Below are 12,465 nucleotides of genomic sequence, written 5' to 3'. Positions count from 1 at the left end.
GTTCATTTTTATGTTCATACTCAAAGATCATCCCTGCAAAAAATGGGTCAAATCAGAATTCACCTACTTGTTCGAATACCATTAGAAAGTCCACGATCATTCATAGATTTTACCACCGTTACCTAACTTCTACATCTTTGATTGAGCTAATTTTTTGCATAAATGATCTTTAAGTGGGGAATCAAAAAAATGAATGGTTCGGATTGTTGGAAACACGATCACATCGTATGCTATTACATACATAAATATGTACACAAATGGCACTGGGACTTTGGGCGACGAATGTGAGGATTCGTCACCCAAAATACCTTAAGGCGACAAATATGAGCAAAGAGGTATTTTAGGAAACAAAGTCGAAACCACTCCTACAATCAATTAAATAAGCAAAGAGGTATTTTAGGAAACAAAAAGGCACATTTAAATGGCATGTATAAAAACCGAAAATTTTTAGTCTACTGTACGTATATGGCCATGCGCGTACTTCATCCATGCAATTTCCTTTCATTTTTAATTTAATTGTAATTTAATTGTCACTCGTTTACAACCTTCAAAATCAATCGCATGGACTCTTAAGAAAAACTAGAAAAAAAAAATGTATTTCAATCACAGTAATGTGACAATTCCTTTTGGCCAGGACCTGAAAAAATATTTTGTATTTTTTTATTTTATCAAAAGCTTTTAAGGTTTTTCCTGCTAGATATTTTCAAATGAAATTAATGTACAACACTAGTACCATACTAACTTTTGCATTTTTGAAGTTGAAACAAATATCACGAAAGATAAAGTATAATTAACCAAAGTCTGAGGGTTGAAGACATTATTCACTCCTACAAATTGATCAGTTTATTAAGCATGTACAAAGGATTTTTAGGAAACAACAATGCCACATGCAGTTGGAAACAGGCTAACTAATTAAGCAAAAACTAGTGTGTAGTAAAATCAAAAAACTTTCAGTACGTGTAGTCGTGCAGATGGACTTTTCTTTTCACTAACTTTTCTTCCAATTTTCAAAATTTATTCCAACTTCTATCCTTGTTACATATGGGAGCTAATATATTGTCTAACATATTTGTTTCAATTGAACATAATGATTCAAATACGCATTTTTTTTTGGCTTATTATTTGGTTTACCCCTGAAAGTATATGCATGTACTATGGCTGAATTGCACTTTGGTCCTCGTCATTTCAATTTACATTTTTCAAGGACTGTGGTTCAATTAATATCGCAATTAGATCCAATTCATCCGTCAAAATTGTCTACTTCAGAGCCAATCAGGTGGTGCCACGTTGGCATTTTCCGTCTCGATTTTGACGGATTGGACCTGATTGCGACACTAATGGAAACACAGTCCTTAAAAAAAGCAAATTGAAATGACGGGGACCAAAGTGTGACTCAGCCATAGTACAGGGACCAAAAACGTCTTTCGGCCTTATATATATATATATATATTCGATGGGCCACTTGTTTACTCTTATTGTTATATATATACCACTTGAACTTGTATAGCAGATTTAATAAACAAGAAGCTTTATCTTCTTCTTGGGCTTCTTCAATGAGAATGAGATTGAGATTGCCTGTGTGCGCTATCTTAGATGTGTTTTCTACTTGTTTGATATAAATTATAATTCTATGGTTGTCTATATGTTAGGATTTAGATTAAAAACCACTGCTTTCTTCATTGTACTTCTTCCTAAGTTGCTATACAGAGATGATCATTAATTGTGTTTCAGGAATGTGCAAGGAAAAAAGAAAAATAAAAAGAGGTTGGGCCAAACCTCAACCGACCCGACCTCTACCGGCGTGATTAGTTGCCCGACCCACAAAGGTCGGGTTGGTTGTTGGTTGTGAAAAATGGCCAAGTTCAGTTGGTCGGGTGAGTCGGTTGTTTGGTCGATATGGGTTCGACCCGACCCACGCCCACCTCTATTCAAAACATTCACATAATATCGTGACAAACAGACAATCATAAATATACTGTAAGACTCATAATCTTTGATCAATATGATTTCACACAAATTGTTTTACTTAATAAAATTCAGAGGCGCGTACCTTGAACGTAACGATTAAAGGTAAGTTGTTCTCGAAATCATGAGAACTAAAATTCGTGTTTCCCTTCCTTCTCCTATAAACCAATTTCTTTAAGTGTATTTTGTATGTCTGTAGGTTTAAGATGGAATAGCCTACATATTTATAGAGAGAGAGATGACCGAATTTCTCATTATAACCCCTTTAATCTCTACCGTCCATCATAGTAGATATAGACTAGGAAACTAACCCAAAATCATTGATTTGGCTTATGTGAATTACTTGGATAGAACATTGTTTAATTATATTATTCCTTTTGAAGTTCTTAATCTGTATATCATGGCTTAAAATTTAAATGATGTTTAAAGATTGTTCTCTTAGGTTTACATCCAATTGTCTGAGCGATTACATATATATGCATTACAGATTTAAGATATATTCTTTCTCTTTTAACACATATAGCAAATCGATTGTTTAATTCAGTCTGCACACATGTATATAATGATTACAGTTTCATTCAAAATAGAATAGATCTATATATTCAAGTTGATCTATATTTATTATCTGACTGGTGCCCATACATTCAATTATATGTATCGTTTGAATTTTATTCATGGTATATTATCCAAAGATTGAGAAGGAAATTCATACCTGAGCTATTTTGCCTAACTGGTTGTTTTCCATGTACGCTATTGTGATGGGTGTTTGGTTCTCTCATTTACTGACATGGGTATTGCCTGGAATTACTTACGGCACAAAAGGCCTTTTATTGCTCATTAATGTTTATAGCATTCGATTACATATGTGTTGTAGTTTATGATATATTGTTCATCCATGGTCAGTAATTATTGTGAGCCACTAATTAATTTTATTCATGTTATTTGGTCATACATTATGTTATAGAATAACCATTTGCAGCATCTAGAATAATAAAGAAAATAAGGAATCATCACTCAAAAAATATGTATGATATTCTTTGAATCATCATCCGATCAAAATGAATTTTTTGGGACTAATAAGGATAATTAATTGAAGTTATCGTTGCATATTGTTTTGGTGTGCTTATATTCATATTCAGTCATGAACTCTTCTGCTATAAATAATTATGTTTTCATTGAGATAAGATTCTTCTTTGGTTGTTAATTTGGTACTTTGTTTTTCTTGTACCTATAAGAAATTTGGAATATATACAGTATCCATTAAAGAGATTTCTCAGATGCATTAGTGTTATAAAGGTATTTTTGTTAGGACAAATACGTTAAGGCTTATATTATTGCATGTTGCATATTGCTTGTTTAATCATCAAAACACCATATATTCTTTAAGAGTTCTTAAAGTGATGCATGAATTGAATTTTATTATTTGTGAAAGGGTCCCTAGACATGATAGCCGACCCATTGAATATAGTTGTCCCTAATTCAGTTTTCCAAAAGGATGTCACCAACATGGGGTACTATCCAGTTTTAAAGATGCCCTAATTTAGTGGGAGCTATTTAGCTTTTAATGTGCTAATTTTTGATTAAGTTATTTGTTTTAAGTTGGTGATTCATGGATATGTTTTAAATTTAAGGAGATACTTATGAATAAAAGTTGATGTTTAACTAAAGAAAGCATGCTATGATTTGTTTTAATTATCCTTGTTTTTGCTGAATAAAATTCATCAAATTTTAATGTACTATTTCATTATGTACATAAAGGCCGATTTATTGAAATCTGATAAAGGAGGATCTTGTGGAATGATAGTATCTTAAGAATTTCCATATGCATTCAAGCTATAAGTAACACATCAAGAAGATACATTAATCATTCTATTCTCATTATCTTGTTGGCCTCTCATGTAGATATGAGTTCTTGCATATGTAGTTTCTAAAGCTCAGGATAATGTATTAGTCCAAAAGTTTTTGAAGCTCTATGTAAGAAGTCATATTTGACAAGAGGCATGCTAGGAATTTGATTCAGTTGAATTATGTGCGCACTCAAGGATCTATGCTGAAGCTACATTGGTACCTATTCGACGAAGTGGGAGAATGTTGGAGTTGTACTTTGACACAACCTGTTGTGGTCGATCTCATAGTTGCCTAAGAGTTTGTGGCCTAAGTAAAGATCAGGAGTTCAACTAGGATTATACCTTCAAGCCTATATGGATTTATGTGTTTTTGGTTGACTAAGGCTAAAGGGATTCCTATTACTTAGAGGACAATGAATTAGTGTCGTAGGCTAATTAATATGGTTATCCTATGAGTTCAGTAATGGGTTAGACTCATAGGCTGCCACTCTATATAAAGTGTGAGATTCTCTTGCACACAGACAATCACAATTTAGTTTACTCCCCATCAAGTAATTTGTGTTAAAGGTCTGTAAGTGCAAAGAAGATTCTTGACTCTCAATCATCAGCGATGGACGCAGCTGTGTTGCAGCATGTGGTAAACTCAGGTATGTGTTTTATTTATACAAGTTACTAAAGTCAACAGGACGTTGTAGAGTCTTTAGCGTTCACCAATCATGATTATGAAATATTGAGGTGGGTTTCTTCTCCAATTAGTACATATATTAATTTAGGTAATACACATGTATGACAAATTTAATACGTACAAGGCCATGCACGAACTCTTGTACATACACTTTCAATTTTATTTTCACTAACTTTTCTTCCAATTTATAAACTTGTTTCATCCTTTTTTTTTTTTTTTGTCTAACATAATATTCATTTAAATTATTTGACCAGAAAATATTCATTTCAATTACAATGAGCATCAAAATATTGATTTTCTTCCTTTTCGAGTTTTACATTTTGTCTGTCAAACTTTCAAATTTTTGGGCTAAAAATTTGATTGAGAAATTTATATACAGAACATTGTACAGGTTTTATAAACAAAGAATAAAGTACTTGAAGACCCCTCATTTTTTATCTACCTATACCACGAAGACTTTCTTGCAAAAAATAAATTAATTAAAAACAGAGAATAAAAATATATTTTGTTGATCTAAATTGGTCCCTACTTTTCACCTATTCATGGTATTTTATCAACAAAAATGAAATTTCCAAATTGGTCCATGAAATTAAGTGACTTACCAAATAGCTAGTAAGCAATAGAAAAAGAAACATACACACTAGACAAATATTGATACATAAGGGATATCTGGTTTTTACTTTTCACTATTCATAGTATCCAAATATTAGTACACATTTAAGATACTTACCAAGCAATAAACAACATAAAAAGAAACATTTGTACACTGCTAATTCAATAAATACAGGGGGAAGAACGTGGACCAGATAAGAATTTAACCAATACGAAAGAAGCCCATTGTTTTCCAAACCATTCTAGCCTTTTTCTGGAACCCTCGATCCTATCTATAAATTGACTCAAGAATGAGGTGATTTGTGCAGAAACAAAAACTTACAATCCGTTTGGGTTAACCTTTCATATTGTATAATTGGGATGGGTAGGGTTGTTGCAGAAAGCCAAGATGAAGATGAAGACGATGATGATGAAGAACCAGCAGTTTTTCAATATCGCATCAACGATTTACCAAAGGTATGTATATATGTATATTCCTAATTAACCAACCTTTTTTCCAAATTGTGTTGTTAGGGTGTGATTAATTACCATTTTTTTTTGTATGATCCTTGGATCTGATAGTATCTCTAAATTTTTTTTCATTATATACTGATCGATATGCTATATGTTGTAGGATTGAAAGGTGACAGATCTGTGACCCATGAGAAGCCATTGTTGGGTATTAGCGGGAGGCAGCCTAGTATCAGCGGCTACTCAGTCATATCAGGCCTTGCAGCATCTCCTTCCAAGCGTTTGGAGCCCAACAATGACCTCTGAAGAAATGCGGAAAAATAAAATTCTGAGCTGCCAATTTACAAGACATAATGGCATCTGCAATGTTGATTGTCTCAGAAATTACTCCAGCTGCCAGTTTGCAGTTCAGATTTTCAAGAAGATGGTCATGAAGGAATGAATTTTGATTGCAGCAAAGCTCATAGTACTTGGTCAGAAGGTGTTACGAAAACTTGGAATTTATGATTGAACCATTGACAAGAACATTTATTAAAGCTCTCCTTGCATCTCTCTTCTTCAAAAGGGAAAACAGACTCGGAAAGCCTAATTTCCTCCATAATTAGAGCAAGACCATCCTAATTCCCTTATTGTTGTTGTTCGGTCTGCTGATCTATATATTGTTTGATTGGATTAGCTCTTTACCAGGCATTCAACCTTTGTTCCTTTGGATTCTTGCTAGTGAGGTTAATTCCACGTACTAAAAGGTCAACCACTTTGCAAATAGGGACGATGATAGTAATTAAGCAAATTAGTTTAATGATATAGAGTATGTATGATGATGATCTTGATAGATATACAATTTGTAATCTGACAGTTATATAAATGAAAATTACCAGTTTTTAATTTGACAGATATCAAGTTGAATGATACCGATCGATTGAGTATGTCTTGATGATATATGCTAACAAATATAAGGTGCAGATCATTATTCTATAATTTATTCATTTTCTTTGTATAGATTAATATGAGTCATGGTATACTGTTGTTTTGCAGGTGTCCTAACCTTAAGATTCTGATATTTAGTATAAATCAAGCATAGTTCAATAACTCACTGGTAAGTGAAAACATTTTGGAGTTGTTTTTCAGTGTATTACATCTGTGAAAATTCTATCACAGGTCAGCCTTTACTGCTTAAGATTTGGTTGTTTGGGTTTGTATGATGCCTAATTAATCTTGAGCAGTTGAATTGAAAGAGGCATACATTGGTTGGGGTGTTCTATATGTCTTGCAATGTTATTGCGAGGCAATTTCAACTGTGAGGGTTGTAGAGTAAATTATGAGAGTTGAAGTGAGTATGTAGTTCATGACCTAGAATGGTGTATCTTGGCACCTCTATATATAATTGGACATCATATAACATAAAGTAAATTACTCTATAAATTAAGTACATTTTACAGATCTTAATGATAAACAAACTCACCTAAAAAGTTAGAATGATGAATAGGTACACTGCCTGACAGTGGTAATTTATAGAGTATTTTTGCAATTTAAATAGTTACTGTCGCATAATAACAATAATTGTCATTGTCTAACAATAGCAATTTTCAAGTACACAATACGTGGTATTTTGCCAAGCGCTCGGTGGGTTGTATCGAGTGCTCGGTGAAGGTGCTGAGCACTCGGCTTATTAAAGTAGATCGGCCTGTCACCGTGTTTTTGCAGGTGGGCCGGCCAATCAGGGTACTTTTGGTTTTGGACTTTAAAAAATCATTAAAACTAGGCCAAACCTTCTTATTTTCCTCCAAAATGTGCTCATTAGAAGCGAAGTCGTCCTCCTTACTACACAATCTATAGAACACAGCTTGTGCATGCATATCCATCTCTAAAGTAATAGAAGAAAAAGAGCCTCCAACACAAACTCTAACCCACACAAAATTGCTAATATCTCAGCTTGCTCGCTGAGGAGAAGAGATGCCATCAAGAGGAAGGGCCATAGCCACCACAACCTCACTACTACCATTCTGAAGAATGGCACTAGAACCTCCCACCCCATTAACGGGATTATACGCACCATCAACGTTCAACTTAAGCTTTCCATGCTTTGGGATTGTCCAATATATGAGGAACATGGCGTGAGTAATTCACCTTAGCATGCCACATGTGCATTCGATCATATATTTTGCATGAAAGCTCAACGCACAGTCAGAAACCAAACAAGGAGGATTACGCACCTGTTAATGGACTAAAGCATTTCTTTCAAACCAAACTAGCGATAAGCAGGTAGGAGAGTGACCAGGCCGGATATCGGTACTTTTTTAAGTGGTAATTGATTAGTTGAGTCAGCCCCAACCAAAATTAAATTTTTCCTTCCTCTTTCTCCGGGGGTCGAAGGCAGGCGAAGAGTTGACTATCTCTCCATTCGTACCTAGTTCCCTTCTTCAACCACCCCTATAGGAATATGAGGAATGATAGTAGGGAGAACCATAGCAATTAGTTCTCACTGCCATCCCTCCATGCCCTAGGCCTTCGATAGAATACAGACTCGCCTCCCATTCCTTACTCGCAGCTCAGCCTCAGTTCAGTGTGGCAAAAACAGAAAACAGAAATACACAACAAGAAAGGCCATGAATAGCATGAGAAAAAAAGGGTTTTTCGGTGAATGAGAAAGCTTAGTTTCCTATATTCATAGGATTCAATGGAAGAATACACAAGTATGAACGCACGTACATTGATTTTTTATTTTTTTTTGGTATAAAGCATAATTAACCAAGAGTTTGAGGTTTGAAAAATTATTAACTCCTTCAAATATATGGATTTATTAAGAACAAAGGTATTTTAGGAAACAACAATGCCACAGTTGTAAACATGCTAATTGATCAAGCAAAGACTAGGTTGTAGTAAAACCGAAAAACTCTAAGCTCTAGTGTACGTACTTGCCATGCACGTACTCCGTCCATGCAATTTATTATTATTATTATTATTTTTTATCAAAGATGCATTATATTAAAGTAAATAAACTAAGAGGTTGTACAATCAGTCAAGAGCTGGGCTTCCAACCAAACGTACAGGAGCCATCCCAACCCATCTTGAAACTGAAGAACAACTTAAAGCAAATTGGGCAAGGCTGTGTTCAGCCCCATTACATGATCCTGGCACAAACTCACAACTAAAATCATTAAAACTAGCTAGGCCAAACCTTCTTATCTTCCTCCAAAATGTGATCGTTAGAAGCGAATTAAGTCGTCCTTCTTACTACACAATCTATATATAGAACACAGCTTGTGCATGCATATCCATCTCTAAAGCAATAGAAGAAAAAGAGCCTCCAACACAAACTCTAACCCACACAAAATTGCTAATATCTCAACTCGCTAAGGAGAAGAGATGCCTTCAAGAGGAAGGGCCATAGCCACCACAACCTCACCACTACCATTCCGAAGAATGGCACCAGAACCTCCCGCCCCATTAACGGGATTATACGCACCATCAACGTTCAACTTAAGCTTTCCATCCTCTGGGACTATCCAATATATGAGGAACATGGCGTGAGTAATTCACCTTAGCATGCCACATGTGCATTCATATATTCTGCATGAAAGCTCAGCGCACGGTCAGAAACCAAACAAGGAGGATTACACACCTGTTAATGGACTGAATTAGCATCTCTTTCAAACCAAAGCCGCCAAAGAATAAAGCTAAATTGAGCGGCTTTCTCTACAGATAACACCCCAGTGACAAACTCCAGTAAATCAACCAAAGAGCTACTACACCAATCAGCCAAAGAAGAAAAACCCGAGAAAAAACCCCATGTCTGACTATCTTTCTTTTGATCAAATTAATCAAACATGGTAGTGCATTATGCATTACATGAGACTTGGAGAACCCAAAGCCACCGCCACAACTTCGGCATTAGATGAGGAGTACAAGTAGAACCCTGGCCAGCCCCGTCAAGCTTCAATTGGAGCCCCAATTTATATGCACTATTGACAGAGAAGCGCCCATTGGGCACCGTATAATGCCATATCTGCAATATACTTTCTGTTCGCTAACTTCTCTTCCAATATATTTTTTAAAATTTATTCCAACTTCTATCCTTTTGCATATTTTATTTGTTAAAATTTAATATATAAATTATACTCACTTACTGAAAATATTAGTCATTCTCAATGTGGTGATATCCAATATATAAACTTGTCTAACATATTTGTTTCAATTTAACATAGTGATTCAAATATGTGTTTTCTTTTTTTACATTAATTTTTCTTAGGCTTTCGAACTGTTACAAATGGGAGCGAGAAAGTTCTTTGAAAAATTTAGGGTTTATATACGGCTCAAAATAAAATAAAAATGGCTTGATATTGTGGTCCACATTTAATCAGTCGAGCGCTTGACATTTTTTTTTTTTCATTCGTGTTTTACAATATAGTCACTATTGCACAGTAACAAATCATTGTCACTGTGCAATAGGCACTGCCTAAAGGTTATATAAAAATGATACTTACCAGTTTATAATTTGATAGATATATATTTTGATGATCCTGATAGATATAAGGAGCAAATCTTTTTTCTCTAATTTATTCACTTTCTTTATGGGTCATGGTAAACTGTTTATCACAGCCGTCCTCACCTTAAGGCTCTGGATCGAGTTGTCAAGACGTACGTACATGTATAAATCAAGCATGCATAGTTCAATAATTAACTTATTGGCAAGTACAAGCATTTAGAGTTGTTTTTCACAGTGTATTACATGTGTGAGATAAGCCTTCACTGCATAAAATTTTGTTGTTTGGGTAAGTTTGATGCCTAATCTTAAGTAATTGACTAGAGAGGCATGTATATATTGATCGAGGCATGTACATTATAGAGACTAGGTATGCATGCCTCACGTTACTGTAGGGCTGCAAAGAGGTTGTGGTTTTTTATGTCATATATTGTGTGGGTTCTGATGAGGATGATGACTGAAAATGAAATATATATTATTGAGGCTTGCTTCTCATATTAATTTGTAAATTCAGATGTGAAGGGTGTAGAGTTTTTAATGTAAACTATAATGAAAATTGTGGTGGGTTGCTTCTCCAATTAGTAAATTTAATACAAACTCTTGTGCATACACTTTCAATTTTATTTTCCCTAAATTTTGTTCCATATTTTTAAATATGTTTCAATTGCTATCTTTGTGTATATTTTCTAACATATATTCATTTCAATTACAATAATCATCCAACTTTGGATTTCCTTCTTTTTCGAGTTTTACATTTTGTCTGTCAAACTTTCAAATTTTTACATATAGGAGCCAAAAGTTTCATTGAGAAATTTATATTACAAAATTAACATTTTACAAGTTTTAGAAATAAAGTCTTTTGCATCTCATGAGAGTCGGTGGCTTCCTTTTCTCTGTTCTCTGTTCTCGTTTTTTAGTTTTCTTTCCTCACCCACCGTGGTGATTTTCTCTCCAACTGTGGGATTTTGCTTGAGCTATTTGCTCAGTTCTGGGGTGGTATGCCCCTTTTTGCTTCCTTGTTTAGCTTTAATTTCCAGTGTTTTTCTCTTTTCCCCTCTTCTCGATCCTAACTCTGACCATGGCATCCTCTTTTTCCCAAAACCCCTCCTCTGTTTGCATCTCTTCCCTTCTCACATCCCCTTTTAGTTACTCTTTCCTCCTCAATCTCTTGAGTGGATCTCGGTGGTCTGGCCTTTTGTTGGTTACCCCTCTTGCCTCTACAACTCCATGCCTTACAGATTTTATCCGATCAAGTGGATTATGTGCTGGGCTTTGCGCCCTCCATTTCCTTTTTCCTTTGTGTTATGTCCTTGGTGTTTTATCTGCTGGAGCTGTGGATTTCGCGACTGGTGGTGCAGAGTGGAGTTTGGGTCTCCGGTGGTGTCTCACATGGTTGGGCTTTTGCTTTTTTGGGGTTTTGTCGCCTAAGTGGGTTGTTCTAGTGCTGTTGTCATTTTCTTTACTGTGGCTATGTTTCTCCTTGGGGAGACGCGACTATCGGTGTTGTTGGTGGTGGTGGTTCCAAGGAAGCTTCTCTGGTTTGTTTGGCAGCGGCGTGGATTATGTCTTTAGGGCTAGGTTTTGCTTTGTGGTTTCTTTGTTGGGCCTTTGCCTGTATTGTGTTTGTAAATTTGGTCTTTCCTTTGTTTGTGAGGTTTGTGGATTTGGGTCAGGTTGTCCCTTTCCAATCTCTTGCTTATGCGCTTTCCATGTATTGTTGTTCTCTGTTTATCTTTAGAGTGATTCATAGGCCGGCAATTTTCTCTCTTCTCTTAGATTGATACTATAATGCTTTTTTATTTTTTATTGAGGTCCAAAAATATTGTTCAGATGTTTTTAATTTCAAAAATGTATAATATTATCCTAAAATTAATGATATTTAAATCTTAATATTATCCTAGTATTATCATAATATTATCCTAGTTAAATATTATCTTAATATTATCATATTATAATATCCTAATGCATTAGCCCACAAAATAGAAAATAATCAAACAAGCAAAAAAAATTCTTTATGGGTACATTTTCAATTGTACCAATCGATCGATGGTTTGTCAGCGTTTATGTTATGGTTTAGCGCCCAGAGTTAAACTCTAACATAACGCGTCCACCAAGCCATTCTATACCCTAGGAGGAAATAAGGTGAAAAGATGAAGATTTACCCTCAAAACTCAGGAAATTAACCAACATGGTCGAGTGATCAGCGGCGGAAACTGACCATATATTCGAATTAGGTGAGCATGTTTGTTGGTGTGCATCTAATCAAATATGTATATTATATATATATATATTTATACCAACCCATGTATTAGTACAATTGAAATGTACCTATATATATATATACCTAGGTATTGGTAATGTTCTTAATATACTTTTTTTCTTACTTGTTTGATTATTTTTAATTTGTGGGTTAATACATTTTT

At 34.7% G+C, this 12,465-nt stretch overlaps 1 long non-coding RNA gene across 1 annotated transcript; it reads left to right on the top strand.

Moving 5' to 3' along the window:
• Window positions 1–5,349: 5,349 nt before the first annotated feature.
• On the top strand, window positions 5,350–6,451 carry LOC147273271 (uncharacterized). Its single transcript, XR_015119751.1, has 2 exons — window positions 5,350–5,565; window positions 5,723–6,451. It is a non-coding gene; the product is annotated as an uncharacterized LOC147273271 (long non-coding RNA).
• Window positions 6,452–12,465: the final 6,014 nt, after the last annotated feature.

This window comes from Dryas octopetala, chromosome 9 (genome assembly GCF_963921425.1).
Source record: "Dryas octopetala chromosome 9, drDryOcto1.1, whole genome shotgun sequence".
Taxonomy (NCBI): domain Eukaryota; kingdom Viridiplantae; phylum Streptophyta; class Magnoliopsida; order Rosales; family Rosaceae; genus Dryas; species Dryas octopetala.
Note: the sequence above shows the minus strand (reverse complement) of the source record. Positions and strands in the feature narration are given on the sequence as shown.